Genomic DNA, 17,702 nt, shown 5'->3' with positions numbered 1-17,702 from the left:
CCCCATTCCCACTCCACCCCAGACCCTTCTCCCTGATTCACCCCTCAGCATCGTCTGCCTCACCATCTTCTACCTTTTCAGCCTTTCCTTCCCCTCTGCGCACTATTTTCTTTGGTGTTGTTCATTTTTACCTGTTTCCCGAATGTTCCATTCCCTTGCACACGATCTCCAAGGAATGTCCTTTCCTCTTTTCCATCGCAGGAACTCCTATCCATCTCTGAGGACCCAGGCCAAATGTCCCCACCTCTATGAAACCTGCCTGATTCTTGAAGGCAGAAGCTGCTCCACATACTATGTTCGCGTGGCATCACAATGCCCGACAGCGCTGATGACGCTGCATTACAAAAACCCTTCTGTTCTCCAAGTCACTTCCACTACCCAGGACTGTCTGTGTCTCTCCCTCATCTCGGGGCTTTGTGCACTGTGTGCAATGAATGAATGAATGAATGAATGAGAAAATGAACTATGGATTCTTGGGATCTCCTGGAGATTCTCTCTGCTTCTGGATTCCACCTGGGTCCCTGTGGCTACCTCAAGACCCAGCACCTCCTCTAGGGCCTGGGAAGGAATGGTGGGAGGGAGAAGGGGACGACGGACTCAGGCAGCCACTTTCCGTGTCATAGAGTCCTGGCCAGTTCCATGGGCAGGTTCAGTCTTTAGATGGTGGCCCTGTGGTGCTGTGTCCTTGCAGGGAGCACAGAAGGATGCCTCTCTGTCATCCACGGCTCCTGAAAAAGCCCATTTGCTCTTCTGCAGGGAGAGTGGGGTGGTGCAGGAGCAGGGGGAGGTAGGGGACGAAGACTGTCACCTCTGGGTTACAGATGGTTCCTCTGCTGCCACCCCCCCCTCCCCGCCCCACCCCAAGTCCACTGGTCAACCTGGCACCGAGGCCAAGCTACGCAGGTGCTGGCATGGGTGCACGCCAGTCTCCTGAGCCCCCTTCCTGCACTATCAACACATACCAGGTGTCCCAGTCAGTGATGGGGCAGGGGTTCCTAGGTAGCGTGTTACTGATCATGGCTGACACACCAATGCTTGTGGTCATCTACTTTTCCTTAACGAATTGGAGCAGATGGAACGCCTTAGATCCTGATCTCGGTTTTACTGCCTCTCATTGGCCCTCAGGAGCAGGCAGGAGAGAACTGTCAGGAGAGCTGGAGAGGAGGAAGAGGGTGGGGACCCAGGTAATGCGCAGCCTGGTGGCCTCTCCCCTCTCCCGTCGTCCATGGGGAGGACCCATAAAAACGGCTGACCATTCGTGACTGCCGAGACAACTGCCCACATCACCTACTGAATCTTTAGGCGCCTTCCAATAAGGAGGCTGCACCCGTGACAGTGGGATGTCACCAGAAACACTGTGCTGGACGGAGGGAGGCAGGGCAGTGGCACTCCGGCCTCAAGACCCAGGTGCCCTCACGGGACTGTGCTCATCCTCCAGGCCCTATGGGGTCACTTTTGGGGATGGAGAATGAGTTCAGGTCATGACGGACTTGCCTGGTTGAAGTAACTGCCTAGATTGGTTCAAAAGCCTGGAAAGATGTGCTCTTGCTGCTCAACCCCAGGGCCTGCCTCTGCACAGGGTAGCCCCGGCCCAGCTCCCTACTCCAGCCTGTGGGGCCAGGTACCCCCAGGGCTGTACCGACAGCCAGTATCACATGCCCCTTCCACGTTCCACTTCAGGGGAGGAATGACCTGAGCCTAGCTCCCGGCAACTTTTCTCTCTCTTACTGACTCCAAGTATCTTCACTTTTGCTTGTGGCATTTTTTGTGTGTGTGTGTCTTGCTGACCTTTTAGAAAGAAGTCAGCAGGACTGTATACAGTAACACATGTGGGGCGACACCTGGCCCAGGGAATTTCTGGAAGGTCACCTAACAGAATTGGTCATTTGTGTTTTTCTCACAGACTCTTCCTCAATGACCCCAGGAAGCCTCCTGTGCCTTCCTTCTGTTGTCATTTTCTCCTTGGACTCAGCTTTTCTGCCTGTGAAATGGGCCCCTTACCTAGTTCACTGTGCTAGGACGAGGAATGCAGAGAGGGCACAGAAAGTGCACCATGCCCTGCCTGGCTTTTCTGTTGCTGAGACAGGGTCTTGCTCTGCCACCCAGGCTGGAGTACACTGGTGCAACCATGGTTGATGGCAGGCCCTACCTTCTGGGCTCAAGCGATCTTTGTACCTCAGCCCCTCCAGAAAAGCAGGGCCTACAAGTGCGTACACCACCATACCTGGCTAATTTTAATTTTTTTATAGAGACAGTGTCTCCCTATATGTTGTCCACGCTGGTCTCAAATTCCTGGCCTCAAACGATCCTCGCATCTTGGCCTCCCAAAGTGCTGGGATTACAGGTGTGAGCCACGACACAGCCTGCCTGGCGTATTTTAACTACTGCAGAATACTGGCTCCATTTCCCAAAAATCCCCACCCAGGGGTGAAAGCTAGCCTGCCTATCCTGCCCTCCTTAAGTAGCCCCCATTTCCACATTCCCCCATGGAGTCCCCATTTCTATGGCTGAGCAGCAGATCTCTGGGGCAGGAAGGCGGGTAGGCATCTGTAAGTTGTGATGGAGCCCCCAGCCCCCTAGGCCTCATCCACCTCAGCTCGGTCTCCAGCTCCAGCGACTCATAGGAATACCACAGATGCACAAAAAGCAGCCGGGTCACTCCTTACAGAAGGCCTGCCAGCCGGGCACAGCAGGTCCCATCCGTCCTTCTAGGGCGGCCAGTAAAGAGCCTTTCTGGTAATAAATGTAATGAACATGTGATCATTCTGCTGACTGCAGCCTGCTAACAAGCTTATGATTAGGATCACCGAGATTCTCCAAGTGCCCGAGTGTCTCAGCCTATTGCATGGAGGTGACACGCTCTCATACCACCCTGGGAAATGCAGGATGGCTCCTGGCAGCACAGGTGGCAGTGGGCACCAGTGGGCAAGGTTAGAAAGGCATTGAGACCCAGAGCCTAGAGTGGAGACCAGGACCCTGTGTTTGTCCAGAACAACAGTGTTTCCAAAGGGCTTCCACTCTCTATTCACGTGAACCTTCCATTGACTAAAATGTAGGCTTCTTATTCCTGTTTCTCAGCTGAGGACAGGGAAGCCTGGGGGAGAGGAGAGGCATGACCACAGCCACCGGTCAGCAGCCGAGGGCAGCCCTGAACCCTGGCTCCTGACTACTCCCACAGGTGGCTAGACAAGGATGCCGCCCTGCCCCAGCAGCCCAGTAGGTTATAAAATACCCAAAGGAGCTCTACACATGGATCAGCCTGTATGTGAGTCAGACTCTCCCCACCCAGCTCACATTCCCGGGACTCAAAACACGTGACGTTTATTTCACAGGCCATCTCTTTGGTTTTTGGTGGTGGTTTGTTTTTGGAGACAGGGTCTCACTCTGTCACCCAGGCTGGAGTGCAGTGGCGTGATCATGGCTCAGTGCAGCCTGGACCTCTCAGGCTCAAGTGATTCTCCTTTTCTTTTTTTAAGTTGTGGTAAAATACACACAACATAAAATGTACTATCTTAGCCATTTTTAAGTGTACAGTTGTGTTAAGTACATTCACATTGTTGTACAACTATCACTACTATCTCTAGAACTTTTTCATCTTTCTGAACTGAAACTCTGCATAAAACTTCCCTGTTCCCCGATAGCATATGTGATACTAACATAGGCATGAAAAGCACTTGTACATGGGGTGGGGGCTGCCCTCTCTTGCTGCCAGGATCACCTGTGCTACCACTGAACCTGGCTGGGTTAGTAACTCTGCAGATCCGAGACCATATGGAAAGAGGCCCGCATCATCCTAGCTGTGTAAGGTGAGACCCCAGCATGAAGGAAAGGCCACCTAAGACTATCCAGCCTCAGATGGGCTCTCCAGACCACAAGAACCACGTGTTGTCAGTCCACAGAACTGTAAGAAATAAGAAGTATTTGTTGTTTTATGTCATTAAGTTTTGGGGTAGTTTGTTATACAATACAAATGGATTCAAAGAGTCTCCCCATATTTTTAGATGAGAAGCCCCAATATTATCAATAGCACCTCTCCCCTCTCCTTCAATAATTCTAATAAAAACACAAATAGAAAAAAAAAAAAAAAACTTCCCTGTTCCCCTACTCCCCAGACCCGGGCAACCCCCATTCTGCTTTCTGTCTCCTCTGAATTTGACTCCTCTAGCTCCCTCATATACATGGAATTCCACAGTATGTCTTTTTGTGACTGGCATATTTCACTTAATGTCTTCAAGCTTCCTCCAGGAGGTGGCATGCGTCAGAATACCCTTTCTTTTTAAGGCTGCATAGTATTCCACTCTACGTACATGCCATATTTTGTTGCTTTTGTTTCTTTAGCTGTCAAATAATACACAACTGGGAACATGACAAGCACACCCCACAAAGACACCTCGTTATGCTCCAGCCTGTTTTATCAGCAGCTTCCAGCGCTGACCCTGTGCTCCTCTACAGAACTGCAAAAGGAACATGACAGCAGAAGGACTTGCCCCAAGCATATGGCTTGGCCATTCTTTCTCCTGCCCAACCCAGCTGATCCCAGTGGCCATGACGCCATTATAAAGACAGAAAGCTAACAGAGAGCTTGTCCTGGGTCACCTGATGGCAAGAGAGCTAGACTTGCCCGCCTGCCCTCCACCCAAAGAGATATACGCTCTAAACACCAAGCGCCACCAACTTCCCAAGTAACCTCCTGATTCTAAGAGATGACAGGAGACATACTCAGAGTGCCAGGAAAGCAGCATTTGTGTTTTAAGCACCAGGTACAGTGTCAATTTTCTAATGGATGTCAGGAGGAGTTTGCAGGGCCCCTCTAATGGGGCAGAGACGGATTGCAGGGTGCCTCTCTTTCACCATCTCACGTCATCAGGCTAGTCATCCTGCAGGGTGGGGCCGTTATTCTACTTTACCCACTAGGAAACCCAAAGCAGTTAGGGACCTTACTTAAATCCACAGACCTTACTTGAATTCACTTTACCCACCAGGAAACCCAAAGCAGTTAGGGATCTTATTCAAATTCACATGCCTTACTCAAATTCACAAGGGTGAGGGGTAGGTCCGGGACAAGAATCCAGGTCTGGATTCCATGCCCCCTCCCATGTCCATGCTGTTCCCGGAATTTGGGGCTGTGGCATAAGGAAGCCGCCAGGATGCCGAGTGTTCTGTCCTGCGACACGTGAGAGGTGCAAGGGATGATACAAATCCACAAGAACCTTGTATAGGAATTCTACAGAGCAGGGTCGGGAGGGAGTGGAGGGGGCTGGCTCTAGAGATGCTGATGCCTATGCACCTGTGGGCACATGCGTGGGAGGGAGGGGCCTGCATGTGCACCCTGTGTTTGTGCGCACAAGGATGCCGTATGTATGTATTCACCCCCCGCCTTAGGAGGACTGACCTATAGACATATTTTTGTTTTGTTTTGTTTTTGGAGACAGGGTCTCACTCTGTCACCCAGGCTGGAGTGCAGTGGCGTGATCATGGCTCACTGCGACTTTGACCTCTCAGGCTCAAGTGGTTCTCCCTGTTGGTGTTTTTTTGTTGTTGGTTTTTTTCTTTTCTTTTTTTTTTTTAGTCGTAGTAAAATACACATAACATAAAATGTACTATCTTAGCCATTTTTAAGTGTACAGTTAAGTACCTTCACATTGTTGTACCACTATCACTACTATCTCTAGAAGTCCTTAGAAGGACTTAGAAGAACTGACCTACAGACACTTTTTAGAAAAAAAGTATTACTAGAAAGGAACCTGAATGTACAATAGTGTCTCTTGGGGACCATGGATTCCCTTGAGACTCCAGTGAATGCTTCGGACACTCTACCCAAATAAACTCACAATCAAATACTTGCTTATAATTTCAAAGGATCCTATGACCCTCTGGAGTCCATCCAACCATGATTAGATCCTATGAACTGAGCTGCCCCTCCAGAGTCACCACTGCAACTGCCCATCCCCCAGCAGTCGCCTGGCACAGGGCTCCGGAAATGGGCAGGCAGATCCACTCAGCGGTGCATATTTCCAAGACAGATGACCCTCATTTCCGTCACAGTTTGAAGGCCCTTGTGGCAAGGAGGAATGGCTGTGCTTGCTAAAGGGAAAGTCACAGGAAAGAAAGACGGTACCTGCAGTTCAAACCTCATCAGACTGCAAGCCTCATTATGTCTTCTCCAAGCAATCCCCATCCCCTACACCCACCAAAGGAATTTAGCCTTCAGTGTTAGGTTTTTCATGTAATTATTTGTAAAACGTATATGTGTATTTCATTTTGTGATCACTTTTTAAAGTATTGTGGTGGTATGAAATTAGTTTCCTAGAACAGAAATCTAATTTATGACCCTGAGCCCATCGGAAATGAGGGTCGGGATTCTAAGAGGTCAACTTGAAGCTGCTGTCCAGGAGCCAGCAGAGCTGCCTTAGGGGAAAACTCGCAGGCAGGACGCGGGCGTGTGGATTCTAGACTCACTTCGCCCTCTAGCGGCAGCAGGACGCCTGTACAAGGCACTTCACTTGGTTCCTACCTTCCCCTTCTGCACGGAGACCACTTCAATTCCCTCCACATCCACTCCATCAAATTCCATGCTATGCTTGTCCTGCGTGTGCACACGTGCGTGTACACAGACACGCGCGCGCGCGCGCACACACACACACACACACACACACACCATGCAGGTTTAATAAGCCCACACAATGCCCCAGTCAGCTATTTTAGTCCATAGGGAGCACAGGTTGACCAGATAGATGTCAATCAAAACTTTAAAAAAAAATGTGAAATGACGGGGCTGGCTTTTAAATAAAGCCACTAATAAGAAAACATCATCTATTCTGAGCTGGGCAGAGGCTCCTGCATCTCTGGCTGAGTGGTGCAGAGCAGATGCACCCCCACCTCCTGCGGTTCAGCCACAAGGAAAGGGGACGGCTGACTGGGCACTGACTGGCTGGGCTTACTAAGCCTATATGGAGTGTGCGTGTGTGTGTGTGTGTGTCTTCTGATGAAGGGATGAGTGCTTCTCTTCAACACCAAAGAGGACCCTGGAGCAACAGGAGCTCCAGGCTCTGGGACAATGGAATTGCCCCTGTGAGTCATCAATCACTGCTGGCACATGCAAGGAGGACAAACCCAGGCCACCACAGTGTGACAATGACAAGAAGCGTGTTCAAAGGGGCTGAAGCCTTAACAAGCCCCCATCAGAGCTCACTGACCCTCCCAGCTTTGTGAACTCATTGGGAGGGAAAGGAGAGAAAGAGGTGACACAATTAGATCTAACTTGGTCCATTAAGAGACCTGCTTATGCAAATGCACGGCCTCTAGCTGGACGGATGGGGCTTCTTCGTACAGCTGCAGCGCTCCTGTTTTCCGTCCTTTCCCATACTCTGCAGGTTTGTCACACAGCTAATGGCTTTCATTATCTATTCCTCTGTCCTCCGCACCCTCGAGGTAAATCACAGTGTCTTCAGACTGCTAAGGATATTTCTCTTGGTTTGCAATGCAGAATGACACAGCTACAAGCTGAGTTGTGTCTCTGCAGAGGACGAGGAGGATGGAGAAGGAGAGGAAGGAATGAGTTTGTTTCAGCTTGTTGGCTCCACGGCTCTGCCCTTGCTCCTCAGACAGCCTGCAAAGTTTGCAAGAAATGCAAAGTCTGGGCCCTTCCCCAGACGTACCGAATCCCATGTGAGGTTAGAGTGTAAGCAGCTCTGCTCTTGCAGGCAAGTGTGGCCAACTGCACAAGTGGTCTCCAACTCCCTCACCCTCCTTTTGAAGTCAGGTCACCCACGGGACTTGCTTTGGCCAGTAAGCTGTGAGTGAAAGTCACATGGGTGGTCTCCAGGCAGACGCTATAAAGCACTAGCGGAAGCGTCCCTACTTGTCCACCCTTTGCCACAGTAACCAGCCATGCTCCAGCCAGTGATGGCTCCATCACCCTGGGCCCTCACATAAGGACACTGACAAACCCACGCTGGGAGCAGCACTGCCCGATGGAATCGTTTATTTCCTGCGTTGGTTTTCCTGGGCTTTCCCGGGCATGGGGTGTGATACCGAAGGGTTGGGAAGTCAGCACAGTTCAGCCGAAGCGAGCAGATTTCTCTGTGAAGAAGTTTTTAAACTCTCCAACTTCACTTCATGAATGAATCTTGACAATTGTTATTGCGCACTGGCTGTGTGTCAAGGACGGGGCTAGGCACGAGGAACACGGGGATGAACAGCACAAGCCCTGCCCGCGAGGTGCTCTCAGAAGAGTGTATGGGCAATTCCCACGACATGTCTGCAGTGCCCAGCGTGAGCAGGTGCCGTGCCAGGTGCTGGGGAAGCAGGCTCAGGCAGGAGAAGTTCCCTCACACCAACAGCCACACCCCAGGGAGTGATGAGGACTCCTGTCCCCCATCCAGAGGGTCAGAATTCCCTTGGTGGAGAGAGGACACACAGGACTGTGAATATCCACCACGCGAGGCAGAGGGGATGTGCGGAAATGGAGGTGCAAACAGTCCTTTGAGGGCATGGAGGAAGGAAAGGTTAATCCTGCTGGGAAAATGCAGGAGGAGGTGGGCACTGAACTGGGAATTTGACAGTAGGCAGCAGTAGGGTGTGAAGGGCATGCTGCAAGCAGAAGAAACTCCATGACCAAACACATGGAGGCTGGGGGTGGGGGGTAATGAGGTGTATCTGAGGGTGCTGACAGGTCCGGAGGAGAGTGCAGGGAGGGCAAGTCAGGTGAAATCAAGGATAAACTGGAAAGGTGGGCTAGGCCAGGGCGAGGGCGACCCAGCAGATGGGACCCTGGGGCTCAACTACAGGAAAAGATGGAAGCAGAGGTTGATGGAGAGGCTGCTGGAGGCATCAAGCTGTGGCCTATTTCTGCGTACCCGTCTCTGGGGACCCAGCTGCACAACCCCTGATCTTCCATCGCCTGCAATCACAGTGGTACAAGGGGACACTTCAGGAGACTGAAGGAACCACGTGAACCCAGGCAAAGACAGCAGCTGCCTCTGAGGCTCACCTGCTTGCATGCACCAAGGTCTGTAAGGCTGAGCTCAAGTGGGGACCCAGAGGAAGTGGGTGGCCGTCATTTGTTTTCCCATTACTTCCTTGTCATCCTTCACCTCCCCACACCTCACAAATTCCAAGCATAACTTCCTAGATGCAAGGGGAATGGGTCCTTCCTTCTCTACTGCACATCTTGAATGGTGGGGACCCACCAGGCTGGACAGGGCTGGCTGCAGGGCTAAGCTGCACCCTCCTGGGGCCAGAGCATGAAACTCAGGGCCCTATAGTTGAAATGTGCCACCACCCATTTGCTCTGGCTCAGACAGTGCACCCTCCACCCGCAGGATGGTTTCCCTCCATCATGCATTCAAGGACTGCTGCTTCCTCTTGATTTGGGCTTTCCTTTGAGGTCTGCTGGCTTTTAAAAATAATTCAAGTGACTTTTCCTCTACGAGTTTTCTTTTCATGGCTTTCAGTTTCAGGAGACATGGATCTTCTCCTTCTCTTTCCCTGTCCCTGTCTTTGTATAGATCTCTGAGGGGTTATAATCTGCTTTTTCATATCTGCAATCAATTAACTACAACTTCTGATTTTTGTTATATGCTTAGCATTTAGTACACAAAGAAAACCACTTTTCACTTTTCAGGGAAAGCCAAGGACAGCAGGTTTCACCTTGGGGATGAAATGCAGATTTTGTTAAAAGGAAAGAGCCTTCATTCCAAAAGGTTGAATAGAAAAGAACTTCAAGCATAGCAGCAGATGCTTAAGCTTAGAGCACTGAATTCAGTGGGCAATGGGACTCCTCTGAATGTCACCGTTTCTCATTCACAGAAGAACTGCAGCAATTCAGAGCCACTAGAAAGAATAGTCTCACTGCAGACGGTTGACAGAGTGGCCAAGTGTCTTGGCTGCCAGGGCTGGGGGTTTCTCAGGATGCATAACTTTCAGTGCCAATGCTAGGAAAGTCCTGGCAAACTGAGATGGTGGGTCACACCCACTGTAGAATGGTTGGAGGCATTTGTTTCTCTTAGGTAAGAAGCACTGGATAGTTTGTTTCACTCATCTGGGTCTCAGTTTCTTCAGCTGTAAAATGAGAAAGTTAAGTCAGCAGGATGCCTCCTGTTTACTTACACATGTCTCTTGGGACTGTGTCTTCCAGAGCCTTTTCTAAACTGTGCTCTTGCCCATCCCCCCAGATAATCATTTTATATTGAGAGGTAGTTCACATAAAATTCATTTTTTTTTTTCTTCAGAGACACAGTCTCATTCTGCCACCCAGGCTGGAGTACAGTGGCACGATCATGGCTCACTGCAACCTCAAACTCCTAGGCTCAAGCGATCCTCTTGTCTCAACCTCGCAAGTAGCAGGGACTACAGGAGCACACCACCACACCTGGCTAGTTTTATTTTATTTTTTGTAGAGATGGGGTCTCGCTATGTTGCCTGGGTTTGTCTCAAACTCCTGGGCTCAAACAATCCTCCTGCCTCAGCCTCCCAAAGCACTATGATTGCAGGTATAAGTCACTGTGCCTGACCTATCCTTTCAAACTTTACAATTCAGTGGTTTTTAAAATATTTTCAAGGTTATGTAACCATCACCGTTTTTTTCCCCATTTTAAATTCTGTTCCTCAGAACGGATAATATCAATTGATTTATCTTCCAGTTTCATTCTTTCTTCCGCCAACTCAGCCCTTCTGGCGATTTTTTTAAAAGTTATTGTATCTTTGAATTTCTACTTAGTTTTTTTTTTAATATCTCTCTCCTTACTGATATTCTTTATTTGTTGAGGCATTACTCTAACATTTCCTTTTAATTTTTTCAGTTTCCTTTAGTTCTTGGTGCACATTTATAACAGCAGATTTAAAGTCTTTGTTTAGTAATGGATACCGTCATGTTTCTTTGTTACATATTTTTTTCTTGAAAATCAGACATTTTAAAAAATAATGTGGCAACTCTGGAAGTCAGATGTCCTGCCCCACAGTGTAGTATTGCTGCTGCTGTTCCTTTGTTCAGTGACTTTCTTGGACTAATTCTGTAAAGTTTGTCTTCTCTTTCAGGTGTGGCCATTGAAGTCTCAGCTTGGTTAGCTAATTATCACCGAATGGTTAGGCACAGGGTTCCTTACAGGCCTGGAAGCACCAGACTCCTACCTTTGCTGAGGGCTGTGTGTGTGCTAGAGCACAGGAAGCTTCAGGGCCCCCACGGTTCTCCACTTGGCCTTCTCTTCTTCTCTTCCCTTGTGCAGGGCCTCGTGGCAGCCACAGGCGAGATCAGGGCCTTCCTGGGCATACGCATTCCTCAATGTGCTGTTTCCATTTCCCAACTGAAGGCCACTTAGGTTGTTTCCTGTTTCTGGCTATTATGAACAAAGCTGCTGTAAACATTTGGGAATGGGTTTTTGTGTCGTCTCATTTCTCGTAGGTAAAAATCTAGGAGTGGGATTGCTGGGTCACAGTAGGTAGAAGTATATTAAATGATGGGAAATTTCCAATGGTTTTCCAAACTGATCATGCCACTTTGCGCTCCCCACCTCAGTCCCCTGCAATGCATGAGAGTTCCCATTGCTCTGTGTCATTCCCAGGACTTGGTATTGTCACGATTCTTTGATTTGCTTATTCTAACTGGTGTAGAGTAGCATCTCAACGTGGCTTTCATCTGCATTTCTCCAATGACTAATGATGCTGGGCACCTTTTAACGTTCCTATTTGCCTTCTGTATACGAAGGCATCCTGTAGGTGAAGGGACTTCTTTGTTGAAGTGTCTGTTCTAATCTCGTGTCCATTTTTTAATCAGTTGATTTGCTTTTATTGTTTAATTTTGAGGGTTCTCTAAATATTCCAAAGTTATGCTTTGGCTTCAAACGCGTAACCCCTGTCCCATGATTCTGGTATGCTCCCCTTGAGCATCTTCGTTCTACACCTGGAACATCATGTTCGATAGTTTATATCACATGTAATATCTCTACAGGTCCACATTCATACCCATGTAGCTCTGAAAGCAACTTTTTCAGTTGGTTCAGCACACATTTACTGTGTCCCTATTCGGGCATTACACAAAGTACCAGGGAACCAGAAGTGACTAGCCTGTGGCCCTTGTAATTGAGGCACTTTTAATTTAAAGAAATGTGGTTTAAATTTGGATTAAATTAAGAAACACTTAAGAACGACTAGCTGCAATACATCAGATTTTTTCATATACAATTATTTGTTCAGACTAACAATGGAAACATTTTCCTTCTGACTGTATAGAGGCTATTCACTGTCATTCATCAATCCCTTCTTTATGAATGGTGAAAAAAATGTTAATACGGCCCTTGCCTAAAGTATCATATATTCTAAAAGAATGCAGTTTGCATCAGAAGATTTCTGCTGTAATTTTAAATGAGTACTCCTGCATTCTGAGTTTATGAAATGTGATAAAAACCAAGTTCAAGGACAAAGTAAAACCACTCTGTGGACGACACACACCCTTTCCCTTCCCAGGGGTGGTGTCCACAGAACAGGGCTGCTCGCCACCCCTGGGAAAGTTTTGCTTAACTGGAATATGACTACCTAGCTAGGAGCTGCTGGCAGAATCTTCCTGAACACAGAGAAAATTAACTTTCAACAGCAACTTAAAAAGCAATTGTAATTTCTTAAAATCCTCTTATGCCATGTTTAAAAAATGAGACTTAGCAACTTTATTTTTTTTATTCACTGATTAAGACAATAAAGGTTGTGCTCATTTCAATATTAAGAAATTAAAAGCTCCCTTGAGACTTTCTCTTGCCCTAGGGCAGGTTACATCTGTCAACTGCAAACAGGCTGACCGGCTTGCAAGCAGAAATTCTCCCTTGGGCTGCAATATGTCTAACCTCACACTATATTGGCTGAGGCTAAGAATTCAATGATTGGGTTTTTTTATTATTATATTCAAAGGAAACTAAAAATAAGACTAAAAAATAAAATAGGGGCTATATGAGCAAATGCACTCCAGATACAGTTGGCTGTGATGCGTTAGCTCCCAGCTCCACATGGTTAAGAATACTCAGTGAAGCTCAAGACAGAGAGAAAAGCAGCTTTTGTCAGTTTCCTTTAAAGCTTAAAAACGACACGGTGTGAACACATAGAGGACGGCCCACAAAAGGCTGTTTTCCTGTGATACTGTCAGCGTGACGTCTCAAAGCTGCAGGTGATAGCATGCCTGGCATTCTAGCAGTTTCAGCAACAGCATCTCAACTTCCAAGCAGGCGTCATCGGAGGACTCTGGCCTCTTCGGTTCTTCTAATTGCCAAGAGAATAACAAAGAGGAAAAGTAAAACCTGCGTGGAGGTCAGATGGAGGGGTCTCATTCGGGCTGTTTAAGCTGCTTAGCAATGAAGTACAGTCAGGATTTTTTTTTGAAAGGAGGAAGGAAAGACGAGAAGGAGGGAGGGAGAAAGGAAAAATGGGTGTGGGGGAGGAGAATTCAAAATAGGCCATAGGTGTTCTTTGCCAAAGCATAATTTTCCTTTTCGTCAGGCTCAGAACCAGTGGAAGAACTGGAACTCCCTCAAGAACATAAGCTAATTATACAATTTAAATTTGCATATAATTGGCATGCTTTCCAGTTCAGACAATAAAAATCCATGTTAACTGGAGTTACAAAAATGGCACTCTACACTGAAAGCAGCACTGTGCATCTCTAAGTATCAAACACTCCTTAAAATATCTCCAGGAGTTCTCCAGGAGATCATGTTTGCATAGAGGTTGGGGACAAGAGGGGCCTGGGCTCTTCTCCTGGTTCTGCCAAACAGCATGACCTTCAGGAGCTGACCTTGAGGCTTGGCCTTCTCTTCTGTAAAAGGGGGATAAGATATCTACCTCTCAGTGCTGTTTTGAGGAAGAGGTGAAATCATATATTTGAGATAATACATCACATGGGTTCTATTTCAGGAGCACTGCTCTAAACTGTGTTGGTTATTTTTGCGATGTGACGGAATGTCACACTGTGGGAATTATGAGGTGACGGGGGTTATGCCCAAAGAAGTAGGAGCGTCAAGGGCCTGGCCACTTGCATCCTGTTCCACCCTTTCCTGTCCTCCACCGGCACCCCCCAAACAAGTGACTTGGGTTTTTCACAGGCCACCCAGATTTTTGGTCCTTGGAAGACTTAGCCTGTTGCCAGACTTTCCATACGAGAGTGTTGGTGGCTCCTGGCCAAGCATCCCCGCCACACATCAATACTCCATGTCACAATGTCACAAACCCACAGCAATGGATGGGACCATGGGAAGACCACTATGGGAAGACCCTGGACACAGGCTCGGAGGATCATCTTTTTCCTTTGACTTGCTCTATGAAGAAATATCTTTAAAAATAATAGACAAGGTCTTCCTCTGTAACCCAGGGTGGAGTGCAGTGGCACCACAATAGCTCACTGCTGCCTCAAACTCCTGGGCTCCAGCGATCCTCCTGCCTCAGCCTCCCAAGTAGCTGGGACTAGAGACACGTGCCACCCATGCCAGGCTAATTCTTTTTATTTTCTGTAGAGACAGGGTATATGTTGCCCAGGCTGGTCTCGAACTCCTAGCCTTAAGTGATCCTCCCACCTCAGCCTTCCAAAGTACTGACATTACAGGCATGGGCCGCTGTGCCCAGCTTCTATGAAGAAATATCTTGATTGAGTCTATTAAATCAACCCAAGTGAAAGTCCTGTGTTTCTGGGAGACAAGGACAAGCACGTGCATGTTGGTGGGGGCGAGGAGGGCCTAGGAGTGATGCTGTTTATGCATTCACCCTGTACCAGGCTGCCCTGCATGCTCTACACATGTTGTCTGATGTTATCCTCATCACGTCCCCTCTAGAGATCACAGTAGTATCTGCTGCATTTGGTAAGAAGCGTGCTTAGCAAAGGAGAGGAGAGGCAGTATTTCAACCCAGGCAGTCTGACTCTGGAGCCATGGTTCTCAACCACTCACCAAATCTGCCATCTTAACTAAAAAGAATTCCATGTCCCCGTGTGACAAGAGACCTTACATGATCTCCTTTCTCATGAGGGGAGAGATGAACTTCATTTAAAAACAAACGGCCCACAAGCATATGAAAAAGTGCTCATCATCACTAGTCATCGGAGAAATGCAAATCAAAGGCACAATGAGATATCATCTTACACCAGTCAGAATGGCTACTATTAAAAAGTCAAAAAAAATAACAGATGCTGGCAAGGGTGCAGAAAAAAGGGAATGCTTACACACTGTTGGTGAGAATGTAAATGAGCACAACCTCTACGGAAAACAGTATGGAGATTTCTCAAAGAACTAAAAATAGAACTGCCATTCAATCCAGCAATCCCACTGCTGGGCATCTGCCCAAAGGAAAATAAATCATTACATGAAAAAGACACCTGCACTCAGATGTGTATTACAGCACTACACACTGCAGCAAGGATATGGAATCAACCTAAACATCCATTAACAGATGAACGGAAAAAGAAAATGTGGCGTATATGTACCATGGAATACTACTCAGCCATTAAAAAGAAGACAATCATGTCTTTTGCAGCAATGTGGAGAGAACTGGAGGCCATTATGCTAAGTGAAATAACTCAGACACAGAAGGTCAAATACTGCATGTTCTATCTTACGGATGGGAGCTAAATATGCAAGAACATAATAGTTACTGGAGACTTGGAAGGGTGGGAGGGTGGGGGAGTGAGGGACGAGAAATTACTTAATGGGTACAACGTACATTATTTGGGTGATATTAACACTAAAAAAGCTCAGACTTCGCCACTACACAATGTATGCATGCAACAGAACTGTACTTGTGCCCCTTACATTTAAACAAATTAAATTAAAACCTGGATTTTTTTATTACCTACTCCTCTATTACTTATTTATTTAGAAATACGGTGTTGCTCTGTTGCCCAGGCTGGATTGTAGTGGTATGCTCACAGCTCACTGCCGGCTTGATTCTGGGTTCCAGCGATCCCTCTGCCTCAGCCTCTTGGGTAGCTGGGGCTACAGGTATGTGCACCATGCCTGGCTAATTTTTTAAAAAAATTTTGGTAGAGACAGGGTTTCACCGCATTGCCCAGGGTGGTCTTAAACTCCTGGGCTGAAGTGATCTGCCCGTGTCAGCCTCCCGAAGTGCTGGGATTACAAGCATGAGCTACCACGCCCAGCCCATGTTCCTCTTTAAATGTCACTATGCAGATGTAAAGTCAGAGTGGTGCTAATGAATGATGCTGAGAAGCCCGATTTTTGCACATCTCGTCCCAGGGATGCGACCCTTTCTCCCTGGCCTCTGTTTCCAGACAGTGAGCCAGTTCTGTCTGTGGTGACACAGTTTTCCTGCTAGTGCTCCTGGTCTCGTGATTACCCTTGAAACAAAATTAGAATGTGGTGTCGAAGCTTGTCAATTTTTTAATAGAAATTCTAAGAAGTTTATACCTATTGGTTCTTCTTTGCAATCCTATTAACCTACTCAAAGATTCGGTGCATCTCCAGTGTAGCTTAAAGATTGATGTGATCCCTAATGAAATTCTCAGAATTGATACTTTATCAGGTTTCAGAATGTGATTACCAGGTAGAATAGGCATTACAATAAAAATACAAGGAGCAAGCAAGAATTTTGATTAAAATGTAAGCTATCCTATACTTCAGGTGCTGGGGTGTTTAGACCAATGACAATTCCTGCTCTGTGCCTCACTCTGTGCTCCACCATTTCCTGGGATCCAGAGTCTTCTCTTCTCTTGCCTACAGAATCCTGCCACTCACAACCCCACCCCAGAAATTCAAACGCACCCCGTGCAAACCCGGAGACATTCTCCTTCCTTTCCCAAAGCGGTTGGTCTTCGCTGTCCCCTCTCTGGGCACACGGCATCATTTGCTACCTCTCCTCCAGGCTACACATTTCATTGCCATCATCAACTCTCCCCATCCAATGTCCATAGCAAGTCCTAATTGTAAAGCAAAGCTTGACAGTTCATCCAGAATGGTTCACAAATCCACCTCCACCCTCATCGCCACCTCTAAGGCTCAGCCATCACCCACCTTTGTCTGGACTGCTGCCACAACCCTCCACCTGCCCTTACTGACTCATGTCATGACCCTAAAATCTACCTCACCCTGCCCAGGACCCAGGGGAGCTGATGAAAGTCTGATGGTGAGAACGTGGGCGTTTCACATCCACCTCTGGTTGTGAGATGCCAGTTCTTGTTCATCACATTTGCAAGAACACAAAGAAAATGTCACATAGTCTAGGCTGGGCATGGTGGCTTCTGCCTACACTCCCAGCACTTTAGAAGGCCGAGGCGGGAAGATCACTTGAGTCCCGGAGTTCAAGATCAGCCTGGGTAACACAGTGAACCTCACCTCCACAAAAAATAAAAAAATTAGCCAAGTGTGGTGACACACACCTGTGGCCTCAGCTATTTGGGAGACTGAGATGGAAGGATTACATGAGCCCAGAAGGTTGAGGCCACAGGGAGCCCAGAAGATCAAGGCCACAGGCAGCTGAGATCATGCCACTGCACTCTAGCCTGGTTGACAGAGTGAGGCCTGTTTCAAAAAAGAGAAGATCACGTCTGACAAGGCAAGACTCAGGGCCATCCTACCATGGGCCTCATCTTGGTTCCTAGGGCCTAGAAAGTGGGCCAAACAACATGATTTTTCAGAAATATGGAAAATTGCACTTTTTGGAGAAATCAAAGGAACAAGCACAGAGCAAGGGAGATATGGCTTATCTGTGAAAACCCACCT

At 47.7% G+C, this 17,702-nt stretch overlaps 1 protein-coding gene and 1 long non-coding RNA gene across 8 annotated transcripts in view; one reads left to right on the top strand and one right to left on the bottom strand.

Annotated features, from left to right (window-relative positions):
* MSRA (methionine sulfoxide reductase A) overlaps positions 1-17,702 on the bottom strand; it is a 424,140-nt gene that overhangs the window by 53,108 nt on the left and 353,330 nt on the right. The gene's annotated exons all lie outside the window — the stretch shown is intronic.
* On the top strand, positions 487-15,820 carry LOC129398568 (uncharacterized). Its single transcript, XR_008626328.2, has 2 exons — positions 487-13,290; positions 14,082-15,820. It is a non-coding gene; the product is annotated as an uncharacterized LOC129398568 (long non-coding RNA).

This window comes from Pan paniscus, chromosome 7, assembly GCF_029289425.2.
Source record: "Pan paniscus chromosome 7, NHGRI_mPanPan1-v2.0_pri, whole genome shotgun sequence".
NCBI lineage: Eukaryota > Metazoa > Chordata > Mammalia > Primates > Hominidae > Pan > Pan paniscus.
This window is presented reverse-complemented; position numbering and strand designations above follow the sequence as displayed.